Source organism: Clinocottus analis, unplaced genomic scaffold (genome assembly GCF_023055335.1).
Source record: "Clinocottus analis isolate CAN_PGR_092001 unplaced genomic scaffold, fCliAna1.0.p SCAF_5, whole genome shotgun sequence".
In the NCBI taxonomy this organism is placed as follows: Eukaryota; Metazoa; Chordata; class Actinopteri; order Perciformes; family Cottidae; genus Clinocottus; species Clinocottus analis.
Window position 1 is genome coordinate 19091157 of NW_027176207.1, and position 24982 is coordinate 19116138.

Here is a 24982-nt window from a genome sequence, read left to right on the forward strand (position 1 = left end):
CTCAGCATGATTATGTATTAAAAAAAAGGCAATTGTCTCTGGTAATTCACTAATACCTCTCTCCTCTCTCTCCCTACAAGTATGCAATAAAATGGAAAGATGTTTGAATGACTGCATGTCATGTTGTCAGCGGGCAAAGCGGATCTGAGAGATTCAACCTCTGGGCCGCGTGGTGACTATTATTGGCTGTTCTGTCATCGTAGGAGAGAATTGGGTGAAAACAGAGAAGTTTAGGGTGACGAAGAAGAGGAGGTGAAGAAAAGGTCCCACGGACTCAAACTAGGTGCTGCTATTTTCCCCGAGAGCTGAAGTTAAAGCTGAACAAATAAATATGTTTCATATTAAAGTGTCAAGTGACTTAATTTTCAATTCATTCCTTGGGTTTTACAGCCCTTGAGTTTATTATTTTGGTTCACTCTTCCTTCTTTCATCCAACCCTGCAGAGCGCTGATGTTTTCATCAAGAGGAGCTCTGATAAATCCATTACATGTTACCCGCCCGGCACCCGACAGCAGGCAGATAAACTTAGCGATAGCTGGAGAACATCGGGGAGCATTTAAGCGGCTAACTTGCCAGATATTTCCCTCGGGAGGCGGAGGAGAGCAACACCGGGAGCTGGGAGAGTTGATATTGGACTGCCAGGTGTCGCCAGAAACCCGACTCCAAATCAATGCTGTTGCTCTGAGTCTGCCGGCTGTGTGAATGAGCAACTGTGAACATGGTCGCCATTTTAAAAGGTGTTCCCACGATGTCGACGTTCACAGCTCGCTGCTCCCCGAGTCTCAAAGGGAGCGACAGAAATAAATCAATTCACGCATGTTGCATGTGTATACCGCTGAGAAGTAATCCACGTAATCTCAAACGAGGTTGTGCAGAGCTGCCGTCGAGGTAGTGATGGAGCACAAAGTCCACGTGGGTGGAGGTCAGAGGTGGATGGATGAACCCTATGAAACCAAAAGTGTATGTAGCCTACAGTTTATGTACTGTACTTAACTACCTAACTACCATAAAAGTCAGGTTACAAGCTGTTACTACCTTCGGTGGGTGTCCTGGCTAGTTTCCCGCTGTAGCTAGCTAGCGCTGCTGCTAGCTCTGATGTTAGCGCTGCTGCTAGCTCCCCGCTAGCTCCTCGACAATCACCGAAGGTAGCGGGACCAGCCCTGGCTCGACACCCGACTCAGCAGCAGCAGCTAGCGGGGCGCTAGCAGCAGCGCTAGCTTGCTACAACAGCGACATCAACCGAAGGTAACCCGGCTTTTACGGTGTGTAAAGTCATGTATTGACATACCTACTTATTTTACATAATAAATACCATTATTTTAACATAAACCTCAATGTTTTTCCTCAGCCTAAACTAACTAGCTGAACTCCACAGAGTCTCGTGGAAGAGAAAATGAAGAAATTATTTTAATTAACTAAAACAGATTCTGTTGATATTACGCCTTTGTGATGCATATTCCCAAACGGGATAATTCAGATTCCTCACAAGTCACCGTGGCCTCTGTGGTTCCATCCCTGTGTCTATACATAGTATTTTTTTTAAACGCTCTGTTTGACTCATCAGGAATCCCTCCACGTTGAACAACGCTTTCAAAGAGACGTTTTTACGGTTGAACAAGCAGCTCATCACAGACAGGAAGGCCTTCGAGAGGCAAACGTGTGCCCTTTTAACGCGTCTGTGGAAAGGACCTTGAAGACGGAGACCACACAGTCCTGAAATCACATTTTAATGTGTCGTCCTCGTTCAGTGCGAGCGAAGGCGGAACATGAATGAAACAAGTCAACCAACACGCCGCAAACGCGTTAAACCAAACGGACGTAAATCCGCGATGTTAAAAATAATCTGAGTTTCAGTGTGGCTCCCAAGGTGAAACCGACAGGACGAGTGAGTTTTATATCCTGGCATTGATTAGATAAAAGGTCTGAACATTTGTTTTTAGAATCATTACACACATCGATATATACTGAAGCGCGTTCTTTCTTGTTCCTTCTTTCAGCCGGGTCTGATTGATGGATGACGGTCCCCATCGGGACGCTCTCGTGGTCCTCGTGGCCGCGCTGTGGCGGGCATACAAAAAGCAGAGACGAGTCTCCAGCGACGTCCCATCGATTCTTCCTCCGACTGGAACTGCAGCGACGGAGAGAAATCGTCGTCCATCAACGGACGAGTGCGGAGACGGAGGTTGTAGCTCGGAGCAGAGCGGCGGTTTTCGAGAGAAATGTCGCGGAACAGAAAAGAGGGCGCGGCGTCTACATACGCTAATGACCCGAGGGGGCGAGTAATCTCTTTTCCCTCTGCAGGAAGGGATTAACGAGGAGGCGCGGCTAGAAACCGGAGGTGCGTTTTGACATTTAAATATTTGACCTGGGAGGTGAGAGGATGCAGAGTCGCTGCTTCGGTTCCGGCACACGGGTTCAGGCTCCGCGGCGCTTGAGTTTCCATCAGGAGGGTTTGGACTGAATCCTCCACAAAATGTCTCACTTCACATGTCACATGTCCACGCTTTGTCAAACCCCTTCGCATCGCTTTCTAGCCCGTCGCGGTAAACCTCTGGTTCTCAAACTGTTTTTTTGTTACGCTTCACTTTGGAGGAAGAACATTTTTTCAATGTTCATGCAAAATTGCAACAAATTGCTATATTTTTATTGAAATAACTTTTTGTGACTCCTCCTGTCGTGTAACATTTGGCGAACAAAATGGCTCATTGTGGCTGAAATAACCTGTTTTGCACCCGAATATCTGTTATATAAGATAATATAAGATAATAACTAAAGGATTATAAAAATGCATGACATTCCAAACCTTTAGGTATCAAATTATCTGAATATTATGCACCAAATTTAAATGAATATGATCTGTAATTGTATGGAAGCAGAAAAAAAAATCACTGCAAAGAAAGTTATATTTGACAACATATATTTGAGTAACAATGACATTAATATATATATATACCTATTATATATATACATTAATATATATATATATATATATATATATATATATATATATATATATATATATATATATATATATGTTCATATATTATACAGTATAATATTGTTTGCGCGTTCAACCATGAGAACAAACTCAGAATAACACGAAATCAAGAAAGTATAATATTGTTCATATCTGCAGTGTAATACTGTCTTATCAGATAATGTCACTCTTCCATGTGGAATACTTTTATATGCAACAACACGCAAAAGAAACTGCAACACAAATGTTTTTCATAGTACGGCGGCAGCCGGCGTCCTCGCTGCCTCGCCGGCCTGCACCAGCGGGACGTTCCCTTCCACGTTCTCCAAGTGATAATAATCTCCCAGATTTATGGGAGGACAACGTCAGATAGAAGCTTTTAAAGCCAGTATAAATTGGACAATAGAAACCAGATTGAAGCGGGCAAAAAAAAAGAAGAAAAGAAAACAGAGTGAGGGATGAGCAGATGGGCCGATCGCTGAGCAGAGGTGATGAGAGCAGAGATAATAATGGACAGCAGAGAAAATTAGATGTGGGCAGAGGGAGGGGGAGGAGGAGAGATAAAGAGGTCCAGGGACGTACAATCCTCATGATATGTCCTCATCATCGGGCCTGTGCAGGACGGACTCCCACTTCTGGTTGGAGGCGCGTTAAACTCGCGTTAAAGCTTTTGCCAGATCATTTGTGTCAAATAAATAACGAAAAAAAACAGACATGAGAGAGGAAAAGGCTTCTAAAAAAACTATTTTTCTTCTTCTTTTTTTTGCAGGAAGGACGTGATGTCATGGCTGATCTTATTAAACCCAGTTCTCATGACTGATAAGGAAATCCATTAACCGTGACGGGATGTTCACAGTTAATTAATTTAGTGGTTATTTAGACCAATTGTATAAGGAACATAAGCACTATGCTGCCCTTAGCTGATTGTAATATAGTAACACAACATGACCACGTGATCTGAAAGGGTTTTACATTTTATTGTCCTGTATGTGACTTATATCTATACAAGCAGGGGTTATGCGCGTTATGATGGGCTGAATGGCACCTCCAGACGAGCGTAGAGAGACCAGCAACATGCCAAAAGATCAATAAGATGAGATGAAGCCGAGTGCAGGAGGTAAGAGACACGGCGAGGATGTAAAAAAGGAGACGCGAGAGGAAGAACAGAGGCCGATAAAAGCAGAAAGTGACAAGTCGACAGACCGAAACCAAAGACATAACGACGGGGGGAGGGGAGGCGGCCACAGGTGGAGATCAGACGGAGGATCGGAGACACGGCGGCGCTGCAGGAGGACGACGTACGAAATGAGAAAATTCACCCAGACAGTCGAAACTCGTTCCACGAAAAGGAAGAAAGATAAAAAATAAAAAGACTGGGGCCGTTCGTGCTTGGATTCAGCGTTACCGCTCATGTCTCATTTCTGCGGATGACTCCTCACATCTGCATCAGGCCCGCAGCCTCAGTGAGCATATACGTAGCCTACGAGAGAAAAGATATGAAAACAAGATCTCGTGCCATTTGTAGTACTGGAAATTTGTTCTAAAAAGTAGCTTATTAACAATATTAAGAACCACCGTCAGAGGCCGATGGAAATGAACTAATACCTTCAGTGATCTCCAGACTTTCTATCCAGTTCCTTCAGCTCAAGATGCTAACGTGATCTATCTAACGTAACCCGGGGGCGGGAAAGCGAGCCACTTTCCTGAGCCATCGAGACAAATTGGAGAGTGATGCACATCATTACAGATGTGTGACAGGGACATAAAACAGTGAACAGATGCTGGACAGTGCCATTAGTCTGTGTTTCCCTTGAGGAAAACCAGTTGGTTCCAAAATGTACGCTCATGCAAACGCGTCCAGAGGTTCGCTCTCTCCCGGAGACTCTGATTGGGTGTCGTCGCCGCCGCCTAGTGGCCACCAGAGAAACTGCAGCCGTTCCAGTCGGCTTCAAATTGCTGGTTTTTCTTTCACCCCGCTCGGTTCGGTTCATCCCTGCGATGACGGACGGAGAGGAGGGGTTTCAGAGAGTCTGAGGGAGAGCGGCGTCGCGTCTGAAGGGCTCTGAGTCTGATTGCCGCTGTGGAGGGATCCCGCCAGATGATTACAGGCGCGGCGAGGGGCCGCTCGCTCTCTGATGAACAAATTGTCAGACGGCCGTCAGCCTCTCAGCTCTTTGTTTATTAGGACTGTCGGGGGCTGAAGGCTGTGCCGGCCGGACGTCCATGTAATGACGTCTTATCCTCCTGAATCACAAGCCGGAGAGCATCCCCCCGTCGCCGCTAATTGGGGCACATAATAAAAAATGAAATCCTTCTGTCGGCGGGACGCCGGAAGGAGAATTGAAGCATAAAATACAGGAAGACAAACGGCGACAAGCCGCTGCTGTTTGTAGAGGAAGAGACAATCGCTTCACGACGTCGTTATTCTGTCGTGTTTCTTTGGCGTCTTTTAGTTTAAAGAACCGTAAAACAAGCTGGAGCATGAACACAACCTTTCACATCGTAGTATTGCGTCACCTTTTTTATTTTACGATACATCTTCAGACAAGTTAAAGTGGTTCTGCAGAGTTTCTCGGATTCTCAAATGCAACATATTTTAAAAGATCATTTGTTTCGTTTCATGGCTCAACATTATTCTGGCACGACGTTACTTTCTTCAGTGAACTGTAAACTACAAGTTTGTGCTGAATTTGATTTCCTTCCAAGTTTATTAGTGTGTTTGCTTTGTGAATTCACCGTATGGATGCAAACTGAAGAGACCGGGGCCCTTTGACCTGAAGGTCAAGTGTCGAAAAACTAATTATAATACCTCTGTTATTTAAATGTATATTATGCTGATATGATGCAAATCAATGTAATGTGTGGACATGATAGACGGTACACAGATCGTCTCATCCCCGAGTGGAAGGATACAACAAAAAAAGCCCTGCGCTGTCTCTGGGGCATCCACATCACGCGCTAAACCCGGTAACTCTCAAAGATGCGTCTTTAAGTTCTGCTTCCTTTCGGTTTCTGTCCTCGTCAGCAACATGTTGCCGCTTTACAATTCAGGAAATGTTGAGCAGAATTTTGCTCCGAAGCACAAAGCGCGATGTCAAGTGAGTGAGTTCCCGAGACAGAAGGTCGACCTGTTCTTTCCCCCGAGCCGAGTGAAAGCGGTGTAGTTTTCCGGCGACGGCAGCGAGCGACCCGATGCGTGCAACCCCGGCGCTGCAGAGAAAAGCAACGTCCTCAGAGAGGTTTTCTAGAAAGTAGATTTTACTTTACCACAAGAAATACAACTTTTCTCCTTAAAAAAAACACTCCAGAATCAAGAAGATGAAACCGTAAGATAGACGGGTGCCTGTACTGCAAAATCATAAAGTATCATATAAAGAATATCTAAAGATAATGAAGACATTCAAGACGCCTGAGGATCTTTTTATCTGCTGATGATGTGATACTTAGATTATGTGGGGATATTATTCATAAACCATCTAGAAAATGTCACAAAATAGTGAAAGAAGATCATCACTTCCCCAGAGCCTGAGGCGTCGTTGCTGGATGTATTATTGAGTATATACATATATAGTTATATTAATATGGTTTAACATATTGAGTATATAAATATGTAGTATTAATAATATGGTTTAACATATTGAGTATATAAATATGTAGTATTATTGAGCATCAAAACTTTTGTCATTTTAGTCTTTATGGCGATATCGAGGACGTAACTTTGCTTCACGAGTGCGTCGTCGTGCGGAGGTTTTTATTTATCCTCAGTCGTTGTTTTTGTTGTCTCTCACTTCAGCCTTGTTGTCCCGGTTGTTGCCATGGCCACAGCGCGGCTTTCTGATCTCCAGCCTGACGATTTCATCAAGTAATGTGGAAAAGACTCAAATCCCCTGCAGAGACCTTTTTCTGTGAAGGTAAACGAACGCTGCCGTTGACATGGTGACCGAGCAGCCATGAAATCAGCTTCATGGCATTTAGTATATATATATATATATATATATATATATATATATATATATATATATATATATATATACTCTGCAGTTCTGTTTCCAGTTCAGCTGATGGAGGCCACGATGTTGCTGTCAGGGTGAAGAGGATGTTTGTTATTCTGCATTTAACTTGATTATCTGAGTATGAGGTTAATAAAAAGATGCCGTGGATCCGGGGATGTTGACAATAAAGACATTTGTACTCTATTTGCAGCAAATTCAATTGTTCTCTTCCACTCTCTCTCTCGCCGTCGGTTTGCTTCGAACCGAGTGGATCGCAGCCGGCCTTCCTCCCCCCGTCTTCCTCCTCATCGGCCTCTACACATGTATGTTCAACTTCCCAGACTGAGACTCTGAGAGGTTTTTTATCTGAGTGTCCGGATTCATTTGAACACTGTTGTGGTTTATGTGGTTATAAAGAAGATCTGATGATAGTTAAGCCTGTGATCTTGTTGCTGTCGCTTAGCTGCCTCCGTCATTACAGCGTTAGCATCTCGCCACGGCACTGAATCAAGACACTTAACGGCGGGACGAGCCTCGGCGAGCTGGAACACGAGTCACAGCTCGCCGCGATCACGATGAACGACCGAGACGATCACGTTTGAACAATAACAATAAATTCGGTGAGCGGGGCCACTATAATCCTGAGGGGAGCGCTGCTGCAGGAAGAGCTGAAACAGGGAAGTGAGTCAGCATTTTTTTGCACTTCCAGTTCCCTCGTCTCAAAGTCGACGACCCGCGCAACGCCGCGACTAAAAGCAGGGGGTGCACTTTACATCTGTGGACACAAGGTGGCGGCAGAGTGCTTGAATTCACGATGACCGTTTGACCTCCACGTGGGTTACAGTGACAGAGCGGCGCCACCAGACTCCAAAACGTCCATCGTGGCGACGACTCGCTGTGTGTACCGGCGCCCATGTACTTCATTACCAGCGTTAGCTTTCCTAAAACCGAAACAAGTACCGTAAAAGTTGGGTTACAAGCCGCTACTACCTTTGATAGGTGTCCCTGCTAGCTCCCCGCTGTAGCCACCCAGCGCTTCTGCTAGCGCTGCTGCTAGTGCTCCAGTTAGCTTCCAGCTAGCTCCCCAACAACCACCAAAGGTAGCGGGACCAGCTCCGGCTCGGGCAGCGGGGCAGCAGTAGCAGTCGCTAGCGTGGAGCTAGCAGCAGCGCTAGCTCGCTACAGTGTGGACACCCACTAAAAGGTATAGGAGCGTCTTGTAGCCCGACTTTCACGGTAAGTTCTCTGTGGTCCGCGGAGCTTATTTTCTGGAGGGATCCAAAAATTGATTCGGCTTTTTTTCGTGGAGGGAGCCGGTGCGATGCCAACGTGAAGGGTTGGATGTCGTCCCCGCAGCACTCTGTGTTGAGAGTTTTAGATTGGCCCGGTCCGACGGGCAGCTTTACGCTCTGCTCTGTCTGCGGCCACGGGGACCAGGCCTTTCATGCCAGAGCCCGCCGCGGCCCGAGGACCATACAGTAACTACTGATATCGGAAATTGAAAAAGATGAACTCTGTGACCATCGGCCGGGCGCAGCCTCCAATGTTCAGCAGTCTTCCCGAAGGTCCCAGTGGGCAGTACTACTCTCCTCCCCTCCTGGTCTTTTGTGATTTGTATTCAGTGGGAGGGTTTGTTGTGTTCAAGTCAGGAGTCTAAATACTTTCTGAGTCATGAAGAGAGGGAGATGGATAAGTGTGGGAATGATGGATGGATGGATTTGCGGTGCATGATGTGGGAGAGATGTAGAGAGGAAGGGAAAAAAAGAGATGGGAGGACAGAGAGAAGGCGGTGAGAACGAGGAAATCAATGAAAAAAACAACAAAAAAAAAGGGATCGCCTGAAGTCATATTGATTGGATTGAAATATTTATTTTTCTTCCCGTGTAAAGACAGGCGTGTGCAGTGGGAGGACAGGGGCGACGCGGCGGCCGAAGAGCAAACAGAAAGTGTTTTAAATTGAGCCGCCATCTATTTTTCATCTGAGTCAAGTGATGCCGGCCCACATCCGACACCCCTCGTTGTGTGTGTGTGTGTGTGTGTGTGTGTGTGTGTGTTAGCGTGTGACTTTGTGAGTCAAGGCAGCGAATGCGAAAGGGTTTCGTGTTTGTTTTTTTTTGGCACTTTCCGTGCAAACTGTTCAAAGTCTTCTCTTTGTCTCTCGCGGACAAAAAGACGCCCGTCTTAATGAAACCATATTAAGCCACGATATGAACTATCACACAGAGGGAAATCTGAATAAGATGAACTCATGAATAGCAAATTTTTCATATGTTACCCCCCGCCCTCAACGCACACACACACACACACACACACACACTCCTATTTTCCCTGGAGTTTCATGCATGAAAGCTGAGGAACCCGAGCATCGCTCCAGCCGGGGAAAAAAAGTATGAGAATGATAATCAGATCGCTGCCGCAACGGCTGTCTGATTGGTTTGATATTCAGCTTTAATCACAGAGAATGGCAAATTCATTATTTATACATTTCAGTCTTTTCTTTGTAGTTATGGCCTAAGAAATATTGAAGTTTGAGAGCTGTGTAATTAACGGATTGCTGTGCTGAGAGAGAGAGAGAGAGAGAGAGAGAGAGAGAGAGAGAGAGACAGAGAGAGAGAGAGACAGAGAGAGAGAGAGAGAGAATCGTAGACGAATACCAACAGATGTCTCAAAATGCTGATGGGTTTTGCCTCTAAATGTCAGCGCCTCACAAACAGAGATTAGAAAAGGAAACGCCGACAGATGTTTTAAAAACATCACATCCATGTCAGCGTCTCAAAAAAAATAGAAATTTGGGTCGTGTGCTTTCGATCTTTCGGCCAAAATGTGTGACGTCGGTGACTTTTAACCTCTTGAGGCTCCGCTGTACGGACGGGTATGAATGTCAGACAGCACTGAAGGAAAGGTGGCACATTGCATGGCAGCCATTAGTGGATGAATGTGTGTGAACGAGTGACAGACATGTAGTGTTAAAGCACTTTGAGCGGCTGGAGCGCTAGAAAGGCGCTAGTCCATTTAGCCTTCAGCATTAGCAACCCATGACAGTAAAAGCTAAATAAACGCAGATGGACTTGAATGGCCTTTACATTCATATACTACAACTACGCTTTTACAAATACACGTTACAAGAAACATGACTGCCGCCTAGATTCTGTTCACTGGCACTAATTTCTTTGTGTGTAAGAGTTTCCTCAACAAGGCGGCCATTGTTTTGTGAGCCAAATGTCGCCCATTCAGCCGAAAATCTCAAAAATCCTTAATCTTTTATTCTGTGTCGAATACACTCCAATGTTCATGCTCATGTGATGCTTCGGCAGTCTCAATTAGTTGAGTCGAGTTGCGATGTTAAAAAGTTACAGCCCCTCCTCCCAGATCTGTGGCGGAGGGATACATTCAAGCGGCGTATAAATCGTTGATGTCATCTGGCTTTTATTACTGTAGAAATACTCCAATTTGTAGTTTTGTCGTGTTCTTCTTTTTATTGTACTGACAACAACATGACCCTGGATGTTTCTGCCATTTCTCAAAAATGTTAAATTGCTTTTTGTCTAAATTTACGAGTCATTCTGAATATAATAGGATGATATTATGATATAATGAGTATTATATAATCATGAATTTATGGCTGCATGAGATCCCCGTGACACGCTTCGGATAATTGATTACTTCTGAATTGCCCGTAGCGTGGTTGTCTGTCTCTATATATGTCAGCCCTGCGATAGTCTGGCGTCCTGCCAGGATGCCTTCCTCCTCCGTTAGCTGGGAAAATGGTTTCAGGGTTTGTGGTTAGCAAAACCCAACATTTAGACATAAAAGCACTTTGGTTAAAGCCAAGTGCTCTTGGCCAATTGTTTTTACAATAAACACACCGTAAGTGAGATAAGGCACAAGTTAAACATACTGTGACACGGTTATTGAATGCAACAAAGATACACAAACTCTTGACTTAAGAACGGTCTCATAGCCTTTAGCGTCTAAATAGCGTCTAAATTTAACTCGCTTGGCCTCAGAGGCGGTGGAACAGCTAATCCTGGCAGCTATGATGTCACCATCATTTAAGCCCCACACAGCCAAAGCTGTTTGTGTGGCTCTGGTTAGCCTGCCAGCCGCTTCCCAAATTGATGCATAAGCTGCTGTCCAGAACAGGGACGGTCATTACGGTTATTAAGGATTCTGTGTTTTCCATTGTGGTTTTTGGTCTTTGTCTCTCACAGCTGCTGGTCAGTAGAGTGGACGACCAAGACCGTTTATTATCCTCCATTCAACTCGTGTTATTATACACCAACAGGGATTTATGTCAATGATGTGCCTGTGATTCCTGTGATATTTCTCCTAAATTTGAACCATCTTTTTTGAATAAAGAGCATCTAGTAAGGGATCCTCCGGGTCCCCCTCACGCTAACACCGTTAGCTTGTTTAGCGCCCGTGCCGTAGCTTGAATGGTCAGCGCCGTTAGCTATGAGTCGTCGACATGTTGAGAGGCAATAATGATGCTCCCAATTCTGGATCTTGCACCTTTTAATACAAACAAAGAAAGTGATTCAATACAGTTCATGCACATTCTATCCTTTTTTTTTTTATCCTTTTAGCTGTTGGTGCCAAATTCCCAGCCCCGAGTCTCACCTCAACATGAGTCTTGCTCTTTCGTTGGCTCTCGATCCCCCGACAGGTCAGATATTCATCCCGCTGGGTGGTCGGCCGGCCCCTCGACTCGCGTCTTTGAACCGCCGACGCCGACTCGACGCCAATTTGCCTCTGATCCGAGGCTTTTGTTGGGAAGCTCCCCAAAAAAGTAGATAAATAAAATCTGCGAGTGAAAGATCAATGCTACAGTGTTTGAACTGCGCTGGCCGTCTCCGAGGGCCTTTTCTTTCTCAACGTGACTGTGTGTGTTTGTGTTTGTGGGAGCTGAAGCTCTCCCTCTGTGAAGCACCACATGGAGAAAAGTGGAGAGAAGCAGCGTGTCCACCTTAAAAAAAAAACACTTTCATTCAGGTTTGCTGCTGTAAAAAAAAAAAAAGACTTATCATAGTCGGGGAAACCCAGATTTTCAGGAATTGCATCATTTTGTTATTGCTCAATGCTCAGTCAGGTTGTGGTTGTGCTGTCGGTCTTCCAGGTATGAATCACTTTGGAAATGAATGAATCTTCTCTCAATGAATAAACGTAAAGGATACTATGGCAGGTTTTTTCTGAAGTCTCCACTGGTGACGACGACCGTGAACAGAGAAATAAAAAATCACGTCTCCATGCTTTTCTTTTCAAAGTGTCAGTTTTCAGCAATACCGTTTAATATTTACATGCAGTGTTTAATTTTCTACGACGTAAGTTTTTATTGTTAATGGCGGAGTCTGCCGTTTCACGCATGAACAAAGAAGTACAGGAAACAAAGCATGCATGCGCTCCAACGTCCATGTTAACGGTTTCCTCCTCAGCAACCGGATCGTAGTTGACGACAAACTTTTACTTGTTTCTCATCAATATAAAAACTCTGTTTGGCTGCAACATGAACACAGAGACCAGTGTCTTCTCTCCCGTTGCCCTCCTGTCACCTTTAGTCCATACATGTGATATTTTGAGAGGATTTCTAGTTGCTGTTGCCACCAGTACTGAAACCTTAAGGGTAGCTATCCCTTAAAAGCATTAAACCGTTTGCTGTATTATTGCTGTATGTGCATTGCTGGATTTGAGGACATTAAAATAAAGGAGTGCATCTTTGATGATCCCAAAAATGACTTATAAACCAACAGGTACAGCCGACAGATGCCTAAAACTTTACAATTCCCCACAGAACAAACGTGCCATTGAGCCAAACGCAGTAGTTATCTTTAGTTAAACGTCTGTTTTAGGTGTCAACTTATGTCCAAATGTATTTGTCTTGAGTCTTTAAATCTGTTATCGGAAAGGCAACTTGGCTTAAAATGCTTCAGCAAACTTTTCAGAGAAAACAGGATATTACTGTTAGTTTCAGAGATGAAAGAGTTCACAAGAAGACAGATAACACTTCAACAGACGTGTAGATTGTATTTAAATGGTTCAACAGAAGGAGAAAGTGTTATATGTGATTGATTTAATATTGTGTGAAGACAACACAGAAGTAGATGTTCTCTTCTACGCACATCTAATCTATCACTTGATTGTATTCTTTGTATGAGAACGTATTGTCATTTCATTGTGTGTTCATTTTTCATTCAGAATAATGAGAGGCGCCTTCAAACAGACGTGTAATGAAGGTGTGAGTGGCATTGTACACTCGTAATCCTCCAGGAGCAAAAGCAAGAGGTGCACTCACATTGGCGATGGCGTCTTTGTGTTGCACTAAATGCCGGGGATGAAAAGAGCACAACAAAATACACACAAGAAAGTGTATCCAGAGCAACAAAATGCTCCAACTTTCATCGACGGCACACGGCAGCCTTTGAATACAACTAATTATAGATTACACAATGGAAAAGAAGGACAAACTCAGACAAATTAAAAGGCTGATTTAAAAAAAGAGAAAGCAGGTCCAGTGAACATTATGAAGATAAATAACCTGCAATCTCTCATCAAATCAATAGCAGAATAAAACATCACAGAAACGGAGAAAAGAGAAGTCTCAACAATATAAACTCTGCAGTGGCTTCAACAAAAGACCAAGAAAAAGAAATGGTTACACAAACACACACACACACACACACACACACAAACTATCAACCGTCCACCATGCACACCTGTTGATCACTGCTCGAATAAAATTAAAGTAACACTTTGAAAACACATGAAATCTCACTGTGAAAAAAAACATATGCTGGATATCTTTACTGATATGAATAATTTAATGTCTTAGGAACAAAAGGATGTCACATCTTTCGGTGGAAATAAAAGTTTCAGCCTACAGAGAGCTTATTTACATACAGACACCCCGAAAGTCAGGGTAGAAAAATGATGTGGCAGGTTATGAAATGAAGCCCTCTGCAGGCTGCAGCTTTCATTTCCACCAGAAGATGTGTGACTGTTTTGAGCAGTGAAGGTGTGTTTGATTTGCACTTGATGAGCTCGCAGGACGCAACGTTAAATCAGTGATTGATCACAATTAATTACGGTTGACGGTGACTTTTTTTTTCCTGACGCGGATGCGACAAAAGCTCATTAATCAACACAAATGTCTTTAATTTGTACAAGGGACACATTTTACTGCTCGTGCACAGAAGCCACGCAAAACCACCAATTATCATCGTCTCAGTTTGGTGTTTGATTTGTTCTGTGAAACAACATCGATGCTAATTAGGTAACGTTGGATGCGCCTAAATTCAGGATGTTTTTCATCTTTGGACAAAGAAACCCTAGCGCCACCTCGTCACGGTGTAGCCCATTAAAATTCAATAAAATGTCCTTGCTTATTGTGCCATTAAAAAGTCGCGAAGAAGTCGTAGTATAGAATATAGAAAACATTCTGTGACAAGAGAGTCATAATTATAAATGTAATTAAAGTCATAAGAAAACAAGCACAGTGTAGGTATGTCATTAACGAGTAATCCAGACTCCAGATTCGGTTTAAAAACGTGCATGAATTCTGTGTTTTATGTTGCATTCTTTCTGAATTATGTGTTTTATTATTTAACCACATAGTTGTCATCAGAAAAGCGATGACCTCGTGGTGGATGTTGCCCCCCAAGAGGGCGGAAATTAGCTTCATGGCTTTGAGCAGCGAGCGCTAAGCTAATGAATTATGCCTCTAATCTTGGGCTTTTCTTGTAAAGCTCCAAAAGCTGTTGACGAGTGGAAAATGGAAAATATAATTAATATTAAGTATGCTTCAAAAAAGACAGAGAAAGTCAACGTAGAGCATGTCAAAAAGTCTCATTTCGTTCTTAAAAGTATGTTGAATATATTATTTGTAAATTGATAGAGTATAGTTTGTTGAAATAACTCATATTTTGATGTTTAAAAATGATATAAGTTATAATGCGGCAAATTATACGGTACCTCCATATAAAAGGCACAAAATTAAATAGTCAAAGTAAAAATGTTGAAAAAAGTCACAAAGTTATAATATAGTAAGTCATAAAGAGTAATTGTATATGTAAAAAAAAGCATAAAAAGTATAATCAGTCAAAGAAATAATATTTCAAAGTCATATTATAGAATTATAATATGAGAAAATTAAACAAAATGATATTGGCAGCAGAACAGATACAATCCCAACAATCCACATGCCTTTCCAATGAGCAGACACATTTTCTTTGTGTGGATGACCGGTCTAATCCCTTAAACCAGAGGATGGAGGTGCTTCCACACCTGCTGTGTTTGGAGCCGTCGACTGGAAATCTGAAGCCATCTGGACTCGAGGACGCGGAGTCAGAACATCCACACAGACGACGTGTGAAGCTTCACCATAATGACACATAACATACATTTTAGAGAGATGAGACGTGAGTTTACTCATTGCTGTCTTATATTCAGTGGGATCTTTTTAACTCTCTGAGGTCATTTTTCTCGATTTCATATAATTTCTTAAAGTCACTTGCATATGATACATAACTCATGTGTTTTACATCTAAAATTGCAGAACAGTCTCAGCTCTCAATGTAGTGAGGCACCATTGTCCTAAGGCACAAGTGTAAAGTGATATCATGGCCCTAAAGCTGAAAAATACATATACTATTTTGTCTACGCTAAACTATCAGAAGACGAGCACTTATATTTATCAATCTGCAAAACCTTGGTTCAATTATTATGTTTCTTTAATAGCATTTTTTTTTTTAGGCGAACCTAAAACATTTGTATGCCATCTGTATTTACTCCTATCCAGTAACATATATAAAATATGTATACTGATATCTACAAATCTGGACAAATCTCACAAGCGTTCCCTTTATAATCACACAAAAAGTATTCAATGATCCCTTATGGTTGCAGAGATACAACCTTTTTAGTTTGGGTATGCAATATTTGAGCGGAGGCCTAAAAAATAAGTTTAATTTTAAAACTAAAAACACTTTATCGCAGGACGAAAGGCCCGATGCGAGAACCAATCGTAGGATGAGATGAAGCGACTCGTACAAATGATCCTGGACAACACATCGACCAATTTTCTCGCATGTCGAACTTCAGAAAGTGAGTTGAACACTGTACCGAGTGTTGAGTCAGCAAATCAGAGGCCGGTGGAGAAGCAGTGTTTTTCCGGCTAACGGACGCTACACGCTTCAGTTCCCCCGACGGCTGCAGCTCTTTGCCGTTTACCTCCCGTCCATAACTCCCCCGACGAGCCGCCGCCTCTCGCCGTGCCGTTGTGTTTATTTGTGTGTCGGTGGCGAGACGCTGTTGTCGTCTCTCAAGATTGCGTTCGCTGCTCTGTGCTTTTCAGGTCCGTTGTCTTTCCGTTTTTTGTGTCAGTCCTACTGCTTCCCTCACCTGCTCTCCCCTTAGCTTCATGCCCGTGTGAGTTATCCTCAACCTGATAACAACCGAGCACTAAACAAGACGTGCGGCTCCTTATACCATTCGCTTCATTAAAGTTTCAGCGCTCCTTCGCCTTGAATGGCCTCGGAGAAAAAGCTGAAATTCTGAATAGGATGTTTTGGGTTTCTCTGTGAAATGACAGGACAATGAAAGTTTTAAACCGGCCGAGTATTAAAATGGCCACATTTTCTGAAAAACTTGTTCTGTAGTCGGGGATAGTGACCCAAGTCAGACATTAAGATAAGATAAGATAAGATAATCCTTTATTAGTCCCTCTGTGGGGAAATTACAGGATTGCAGCAGCATTGCACACTAGAGACACATAGTACATCAAAACAAACAGTTAAACAGTAATAAAAAAACAGTGAGAAGAATATAGTATCAATAATAAATTAAATATGTACTTAAATGTATTTATATTGAACCAGAAGAGTTTGACCAAAGTGGCATAAAATAACTCTTTCGGGTCCAGGATGTTTTTTGTCTTGTGGGGTTGATGGAAATGTATTATATGTATAATGTATCTGTGTAAAATGGACGTACGGCAGAATGAATTATCACTTTTTAAAAGTTAAAAATTCTGATCTTTAATCATTTACCCTTTGAGAGCTTGACACTAATTTGAAGTTAGAGCCTTCCCCATATTTCAAAGTCGTTAAAAACCCATTTCAGTTCCACCTGAGAGTGAATAAAAAGAGATCAATACACATGACACAATCCAGCGTGTTGTTGACCCATCCTCCTCCTCCTCTCTGGACTCTGTGGCTCTATGAGGATATCACACAACTTCTGCTCCTGACCGACAAGAGTATCGCAAATCATGCGGCTAGTTGAACTCGAATCGCGCGTCGTTATTGATGATCCACTGAAGCCTCTGATGCGGTTGTTCTTCTTGACACAGTCGCGTCCAGCGGGCGGCTCAAACGAAAAATGGCAAACCCATCCGAACATGAAGGCACTAACTGATTAAAAAGGGGCTACCGACTTTCTGCTCCAACTCCAATGCCGCGTTCCAATTTCCATTTATATGTTCAGCATTTTGCCCAAACACCACCGAGCATTTTTCTTCTCGCCAGGAGAACTGAAAATGAGCTATGATGGTGGGACTCTGCCAGAAAGGGAGCGAAGAGGAGGAGGAGGCTGTACTTGTGCGAGGGTGTGTTGAACGTTTAACTTGGCAGAGAAGCCTCAGCAGTTTCTGCTGGCGTTTTATCTCGCCGTCTCGTCTCCCACCCCACCACTCTGAGTTAAAATGGCACGGTAACATATTGTGAGTGGGCGCCAGTGGGCCGCGCTCCTGCCATTGGCGGCATTCGCAGGCAGCAACGCCGCGCTGAAGGGAAAACCTTTTGTAATTGAAACTGATTAGCTCTCAATTAGTTCTGGGGTTTGGTACTTTTTTTCCTCTGGTGATTTTGGCAAATGTGGGCCGCAGCATCTCCTCTGAAGTTGCCCTACCTCCTTGTTTTTACTGTAGCTCGATGAGTAATGAGGCAGAAACACGAGCCATGAAAATCAATAAAGAGCTCCCGCTGTGGACGCTGACAAGTTGTTATTTTCTCTATTTCATTTAGTGAAAACTCTGGCTGCTTTGATCAGCACTTTCAAACGTCAGCACGGCAAAAAGAAATAACAATCTCTCACTTATTTGTGAGACACACACTGTTAGGGAAAGATGAATTATAGGTAATACGTTGTGGAACTGTTGCTTAATGTCGCAATAGCGGCTGTGAAATGGCCGCAATACGAAGAAATCAAGGACGACAATCACATAATAACTGGAAGTTATTGCCTGAAAAATAACATAATTCCATTGGAAGCAACACAAGATGGCCTTTATATGGTGTCTCGCGTCCATTGTACAGAGTGTAATGATCCCAAATTATAGGGCCCAATTACATCGTCGCCCCATTTCGGGACAGAAATCCATGTCCCCGTGAATTATCGTACTTTATTTTATGGCTTGGTTTGTTGCTAGTATTGGTTAAGAGTTAATTGCGTACGTTTTACACTCTCATCATCCTCTATTTTTTCATTATACATTCTCTGTAAGTCATGAACTTCAATGGACTTTACAAGATTACATCCAACACATACAAAATAAGGCATTAAATGTATTTGCAACTTCATTATCAACTGCAACAGCGTGTGGCTAGTAGTGTTCTGACTTTGTGAGTCTGTGTGTGTGTCATTAAGGCAACATGTGGTCCTGTAGATACCTACTGTAGTGGGGACTATAATTGAAGCACTTATGAAGTACTTAACCACAAGTTTATGATCAAAGAAGGCCAGGGTTGAATATGGATTTGGTCCAAGAAAAGCTGCTGGAAATGTATACTTTGTGGAAAGTAAATGATACATAGACTTGTGCTGGTGTACTGTAGCTCCTTTCTAGTCTTCTGATCACTCAAAGCCTTAAAGACATGAGCACCTTTCTAGTCTTCTGATCACCCAAAGCCTTAAAGACATGAGTACCTTTCTAGTCTTCTGATCACCCAAAGTCTTAAAGACATGAGCACCTTTCTAGTCTTCTGATCACCCAAAGTCTTAAAGACATGAGTACCTTTCTAGTCTTCTGATTACCCAAAGCCTTAAAGACATGAGTCCTTTCTAGTCTTCTGATAACCCAAAGTCTTAAAGACATGAGTAACTTTCTAGTCTTCTGATCACCCAAAGCCTTAAAGACATGAGTACCTTTCTAGTCTTCTGATCACCCAAAGTCTTAAAGACATGAGTACCTTTCTAGTCTTCTGATCACCCAAAGCCTTAAAGACATGAGCACCTTTCTAGTCTTCTGATCACCCAAAGCCTTAAAGACATGAGTACCTTTATAGTCTTCTGATCACCCAAAGTCTTAAAGACATGAGCACCTTTCTGGTCTTCTGATCACCCAAAGTCTTAAAGACATGAGCACCTTTCTAGTCTTCTGATCACCCAAAGCCTTAAAGACATGAGTACCTTTTTAGTCTTCTGATCACCCAAAGTCTTAAAGACATGAGCACCTTTCTAGTCTTCTGATCACCCAAAGCCTTAAAGACATGAGCGCCTTTCTAGTCTTCTGATCATTCAAAGCCTTAAAGACATGAGCACCTTTCTAGTCTTCTGATCACCCAAAGCCTTAAAGACATGAGTACCTTTTTAGTCTTCTGATCACCCAAAGTCTTAAAGACATGAGCACCTTTCTAGTCTTCTGATCACCCAAAGCCTTAAAGACATGAGCACCTTTCTGGTCTTCTGATCACCCAAAGTCTTAAAGACATGAGCGCCTTTCTAGTCTTCTGATCACCCAAAGCCTTAAAGACATGAGCACCTTTCTAGTCTTTTGATCACCCAAAGCCTTAAAGACATGAGCACCTTTCTAGACTTCTGACTATACTGAAAGTGCTCAACTCAAAATGTTATAAACCCTTTCACATCCATACATATACAGAGGGCTGGAGCTGCCATGCAAGGTGCCACACAGACTCGCAAAGCCGAGGATCCAACCGCCGATCACCTGATTGAAGGACGACCCACTTTACCACTGGGCCAGTCTCCTGCAGTCTGTTACTGGAAGTAAGTCAACTGCTACAATTACTTTTAATTAGATTGTGTTTTTGAAGAAAATCAAGGTGCTGAAGTGTCAAGAAAATACAACTTTGTCTGTGTCCTTTGTCCAAGAGAGCTCGGCTCTGAATACAATTAATTAGAAAATGTCATATTGATTGTTCAGTCGTTCAGTTTCGGCAGCTACTAATTACTTTTTAAAGTTCCCAAACTTCTATAATGCTTTTTTGTTTGCTTGTTGCCAACCCTTAATACATTGTTTTGAGAAAAAACATGAAGTTGAGTTTGGGTAATTATTCTGGATCCTCTTGGAAGCCAAAATATATTTTTATTTTGGTTTATGTATATTAATACTGCTAGATTATTACAGCGCTGTATCCGTAGGCTGCATATACCAAAGGGATAAACAGAATGGACCATTGAGCTGCACATAGTGTGTTCCTCTGTTAACCCCGGTGCAGTCGCTTCACATTTAGGCATTAATCAGCATTTGAACACAACATACTCTGTTTTGTAGAGCGCCTACACATGTGTAGCTTGGTGAACTCGTTGCATGAAGCACCAGGAGGGTAAATGTTCCCCAACCACATCCAAACGTATCCGATGCTCCTCTGCTAAATGCAAACAGAGGATGTTGCAAACAAGTGCATTAAGACATATGTCAGCACATGTTGCAGAAACATGGAAGAGCTTTAAGTAGTTTACGTTGGCATTTTGGCTCAACAGCACTGCGTGTATCTGAAATATTTAAATTGACAATTTTGGAGATACATAGTTTTCTTTTGACAGTGATATTTACCTGTATTGAACCCCTTTTACCTTCATACCATTTCAGCATTACCTTGTGCTCATATTCAAACAGCCAGGAGTAAGATTTCCAGGACAATGTATGTATCAAAGTAGGTTTTCTTGTCTCTTTTCTTAAGTTGTTATAATGTCATACATGATTTCACATGAGATCATTATTGTCTGACTTACATTTCTCAAAAAAACATCATTTTGAACTTACTTAATAGGCCTTCTGTTGTTTTTATTTTGTAGCAGTGTCTTCCCTCTACCATAAAAAAAACATAAATAAAAAAAACACACAACTTTTCTCATCATAAGCAATAAATAGAAGAAAATAAATGTCTTCATCCGTGCATAGAGAAACTGAATCCACTCTAATAATCACCCTGCTTGTGCTGACACCCGGTGGTTGCTCCTCCTTTACTGTAATAATACTGATTTGCATGCTAACTGCAAAAACAGAAACTAAAAACACATTTATTGCCTCCGTACTGTATACAATGAATAATGTAGGGTGGAATTGGCACCCATAGCGTCGGTGTGAAGGTGGTACTCCTATCCTTTATACATAGAGACAAAAAGGGGATCAAACATCTGAGAAAGCAAACAGTTCATGTCCTTTGTGTCGAGATCCTGAGGGTTGTTCACCCACCGATCCATCTAATATGTCCAGCAGCAGACGATGAACAGGAGGAGGTTATTGGTTCAGGCTGGAGCCCCTCGTTGCCACGCAGAGCTGATCTGCTTGCAGTGTTTCTGACTGAAGGAGTGCCATGTCCTCTGTTGGGGACCCTGGAAGCTCCTTGTGTAGAGATAAGGGGACTAAACAAGGGGGGATGTTTAGCTGCGGTTACATTTCCTCTTTTAAAGTAGAGATTACAGCCTGGGTTCAAAGAGGGCTATTTTTATTTACTCGATCAGGGTTTTGAGGGATAAAAGTGGGTCTCCTGTCCGGTCCTCTCCTTCTTCATCGCCATCCAATCAAAGCACAGACGAGGAGAAAGGGACACGGGAAGGGCTTTAAATTAGAGATGTGAGCAGAGCTAACTGGAGCACATTATGTGCGTTACATTCAACGCAGAAGAGATCTGCTTTGATGGGCGAGCGGGAAGAGAGAGGCCGGTTATTGGTACTCTGAGGTGAACAAAGTGACTGCTAATGAACGACGTGAATTCGCTGGATGAGAAGCATGCAGACAAAAGAGGAATCACATTTTAAAAATGCGGCGGCTGTTTCCTCCTCTCGGGAACTTCAAGGTGGAAAGCAGACCAAAAAAGAGAACAAAGAAATAGACGAGAATCATTTGTGCCGCTGGAAACCACAAAAAAAAAAAAAATGAAATGTACTTCAGGCACCTTGAAGTCTGGGAGTAATGCGAGTTGTTGTCACAGAGAATGCATTCTGCAGAATAATAAGTGCAAGGAAAGATGTGAGGAAGAGATCTGGGCACAACTTAAGGGTGAGGCGAGACCTCAGGCTTTGATCTTTTGGTAAGACACTACTTGTTATAGTCGAACTTCAAAGCTACAAAGTGAGATGATCTTTCAATCTGCGCCGCATTTCCGCAAAACAGCCGACTGAGCGACTCGTACACATTTCCAATTGGAAAATGGGACATCCTTTGTAGTTTGCAGACACTTTCACTACCAGAGCGTTTCATTAGCGGAGCAGACGGAGCACTTTTAATACTCGGAAAATCCCCTTTGAGGAGTGACAGGTGGTGGTAGATTTCTTTTAAGTTAGTTTTATATGTTTTAAAACATACATAACGGTCTATATAGCAAGACGCCTTGTGGGATGAAACACAATCTGAATGTCCTAAACTGAAAAAAAGGTAAAAAATGACCGTAGGTCTACCTGTTAAGGACATTGTGGTTGTGCAAATGATATGTGTTTGCATCTAACTGTTTTTAAGTGACTTTTCAATTTGCTCTTAAAAAAAAAAGTGATGTGGAAATGCAGTGAGTGATGAGAAGATTGTGAACCTCCTGAAATCATTACATGAAGCCAATAGTTTCATGTAATAATGTAACGTTTTCGTCATGTTTTCCACCATTTGTGGTTCGACTGCCACAGTATTTTTTTTTCTAATACATCATCTCGTTGCGTAATTTTCTTGTGCAATCGTTAATTGGTGTCACTTTTGCTTACTTGTTTTGACTGACAGTAAACATTGGTTTCTTCTAACTATGACCATTATCTCTCCAATCCAAAAAGTGTATTTTAAATAAACTGTCAAAAGCGTTTTGGAACGAACTGACAAATGATTTTTGATGATGCTGCCACTGCTACTGCCGGCGTCCCGCTACCTTCGGTGGTTAGCGGGAAGCTAGCAGGGATCTAGCGGAGCGCTAGCAGCAGCGCTAGCTGGCTACAGCGGGTAGTAGTGGCTTGTAACCTGACTTTTATGTGAGCTTATATGCAAAAGCAAAAAATGCAGGAAAGAAATGCATACAGTGACTTTAGAGAAAATCAATAAAACATTCAGCCAGTGAACTGGGACTGCACAGGATGTGTAATAACCGTGATGATTGGCAGGTGCTGGTATTCATCCCATAAATAATATGTGCAAACCATCCTTCCGCGAGACCGTTCTTCTCCAATAAAATGACTGCGATAACTTTTGAGTTCTCAAAACCGTCTTCAAATTAGATCCCTGGGACCACCTGGAGCTCCTGGGAGTCAGGCTACTGCGGAGATGCTAATTGGGCCTTGTCTGTCTCCCTCTGTCTTCCATCCGTGCATCGTCTTGTGTGGGATGATCAAGGTCTCAATTACAGCAGGCGCGTGGCGCGTGGGAGCAGGAGGGGCGATAATGATGCTTGTTTTTACGGGAGACTGAGTTCTCTCCTTCAGAGTTCAAACAAAGAAAGGAGATGAGAAACCAAAGTGCACTGTGCGACGGCGGAATCGTAAAAGTTCACGGGAAGCATCAACGACGAGCTGCGGCGGCTTTACGAAAGCGGCGCAGGGTTAAAAAACGCTGTTCAGAACAATTAGGGCCGTTTGTTAGGAGATTATCAGAGCCCTCCAACGTCATGATACACTTTCTTTTTGACGTCTCTTACCGAGACATTCAACCTCCTTAAAGTTGCATATTGTACGGCTCCCTGAAGCCGATGATGTCAGTCAAAATGGTGTTTTAGCTCCGACAAAGTGAAATGGAAGTGTTTTCTTCTTTCCCCATCTCTTTCTTCTCTTCCTCCACTTACGCTCGTGTGATACAACATGTATCAAATAATGGCATAAAGCACAAGAAAGGGCTGGAAATAGAGAGGAGTCAAGGTTACAAATGTCAACACTGTTTTATCTTCATGGTTTTCTATTTAACCAACGCTCTATGGAGGGCAGTGCAAGCCTGTCGGTCAGTCTGTCCACCGCTAACATCCAGACTGTAATAGCTCAACAACTGTTGGATGGATTGCCAGACAAGTTTGTAGAGACATCAATTATCCCCGAAGGACGAATCCATCGGCTTTTCTTTATATCCTTAGCTTTATTATTGAAGATGGGGAACACAGTGAACATCTGGCCTGTTCGTCAACAGCCTGTTAGCATCGCCATTGTTAGCATGTAGCGCAAAAAGCTGCGAGCGTGTATAGACGGAGTCTTGGATTTTTTTGGGGGGCCGTCACCGTGTTGGTCTTTTGAAACAAAAAGTGACACGAGACGAAGTACAACCAAACACTGAATAATACACTTTTAGACGACCAAATGCTTTACGATTAACAGTCGTGAACCGAAAAAATACCATGAAAAAAAATGAAAGTTTTAAGACAAAAACACAGTTGACTCCCACACAGGCGTGGTCGCTATTTGCCAATTGCGAGGTAGCCCCGCCCTACAGCTTACCCTGCTTTATGGTCTACTTTAGTCAAAATGGGACCATAGATTTACTCCAGTAACATCATGCTGTATTAGACATGTTGGCAAAAGAAGAAGATTCACCTCCTTCAACTGTTTTCAATGAGTTTTTAAGAGCTGCTTCTGGATACCAGATGCCTTCCTCTCTTGTTGGAGAGGAGTTGTTTCCGAACATCGAGCGCTCTTATGGTTTCCTCCAAGGCTGTTTTATAAAAGCCTGTTTATATCCGTTAGGCCTCCTTGTGTCACCTTCCTTTGAGGCAGACACACAGACAGAAGAGGTAGATGAAGAATAAAGCAGAATAAATAAAAGAAAGTTAGAGAACGTTCAAAAAAAATATATATATATATATGAAGAAAGAAAGAAAAGAGA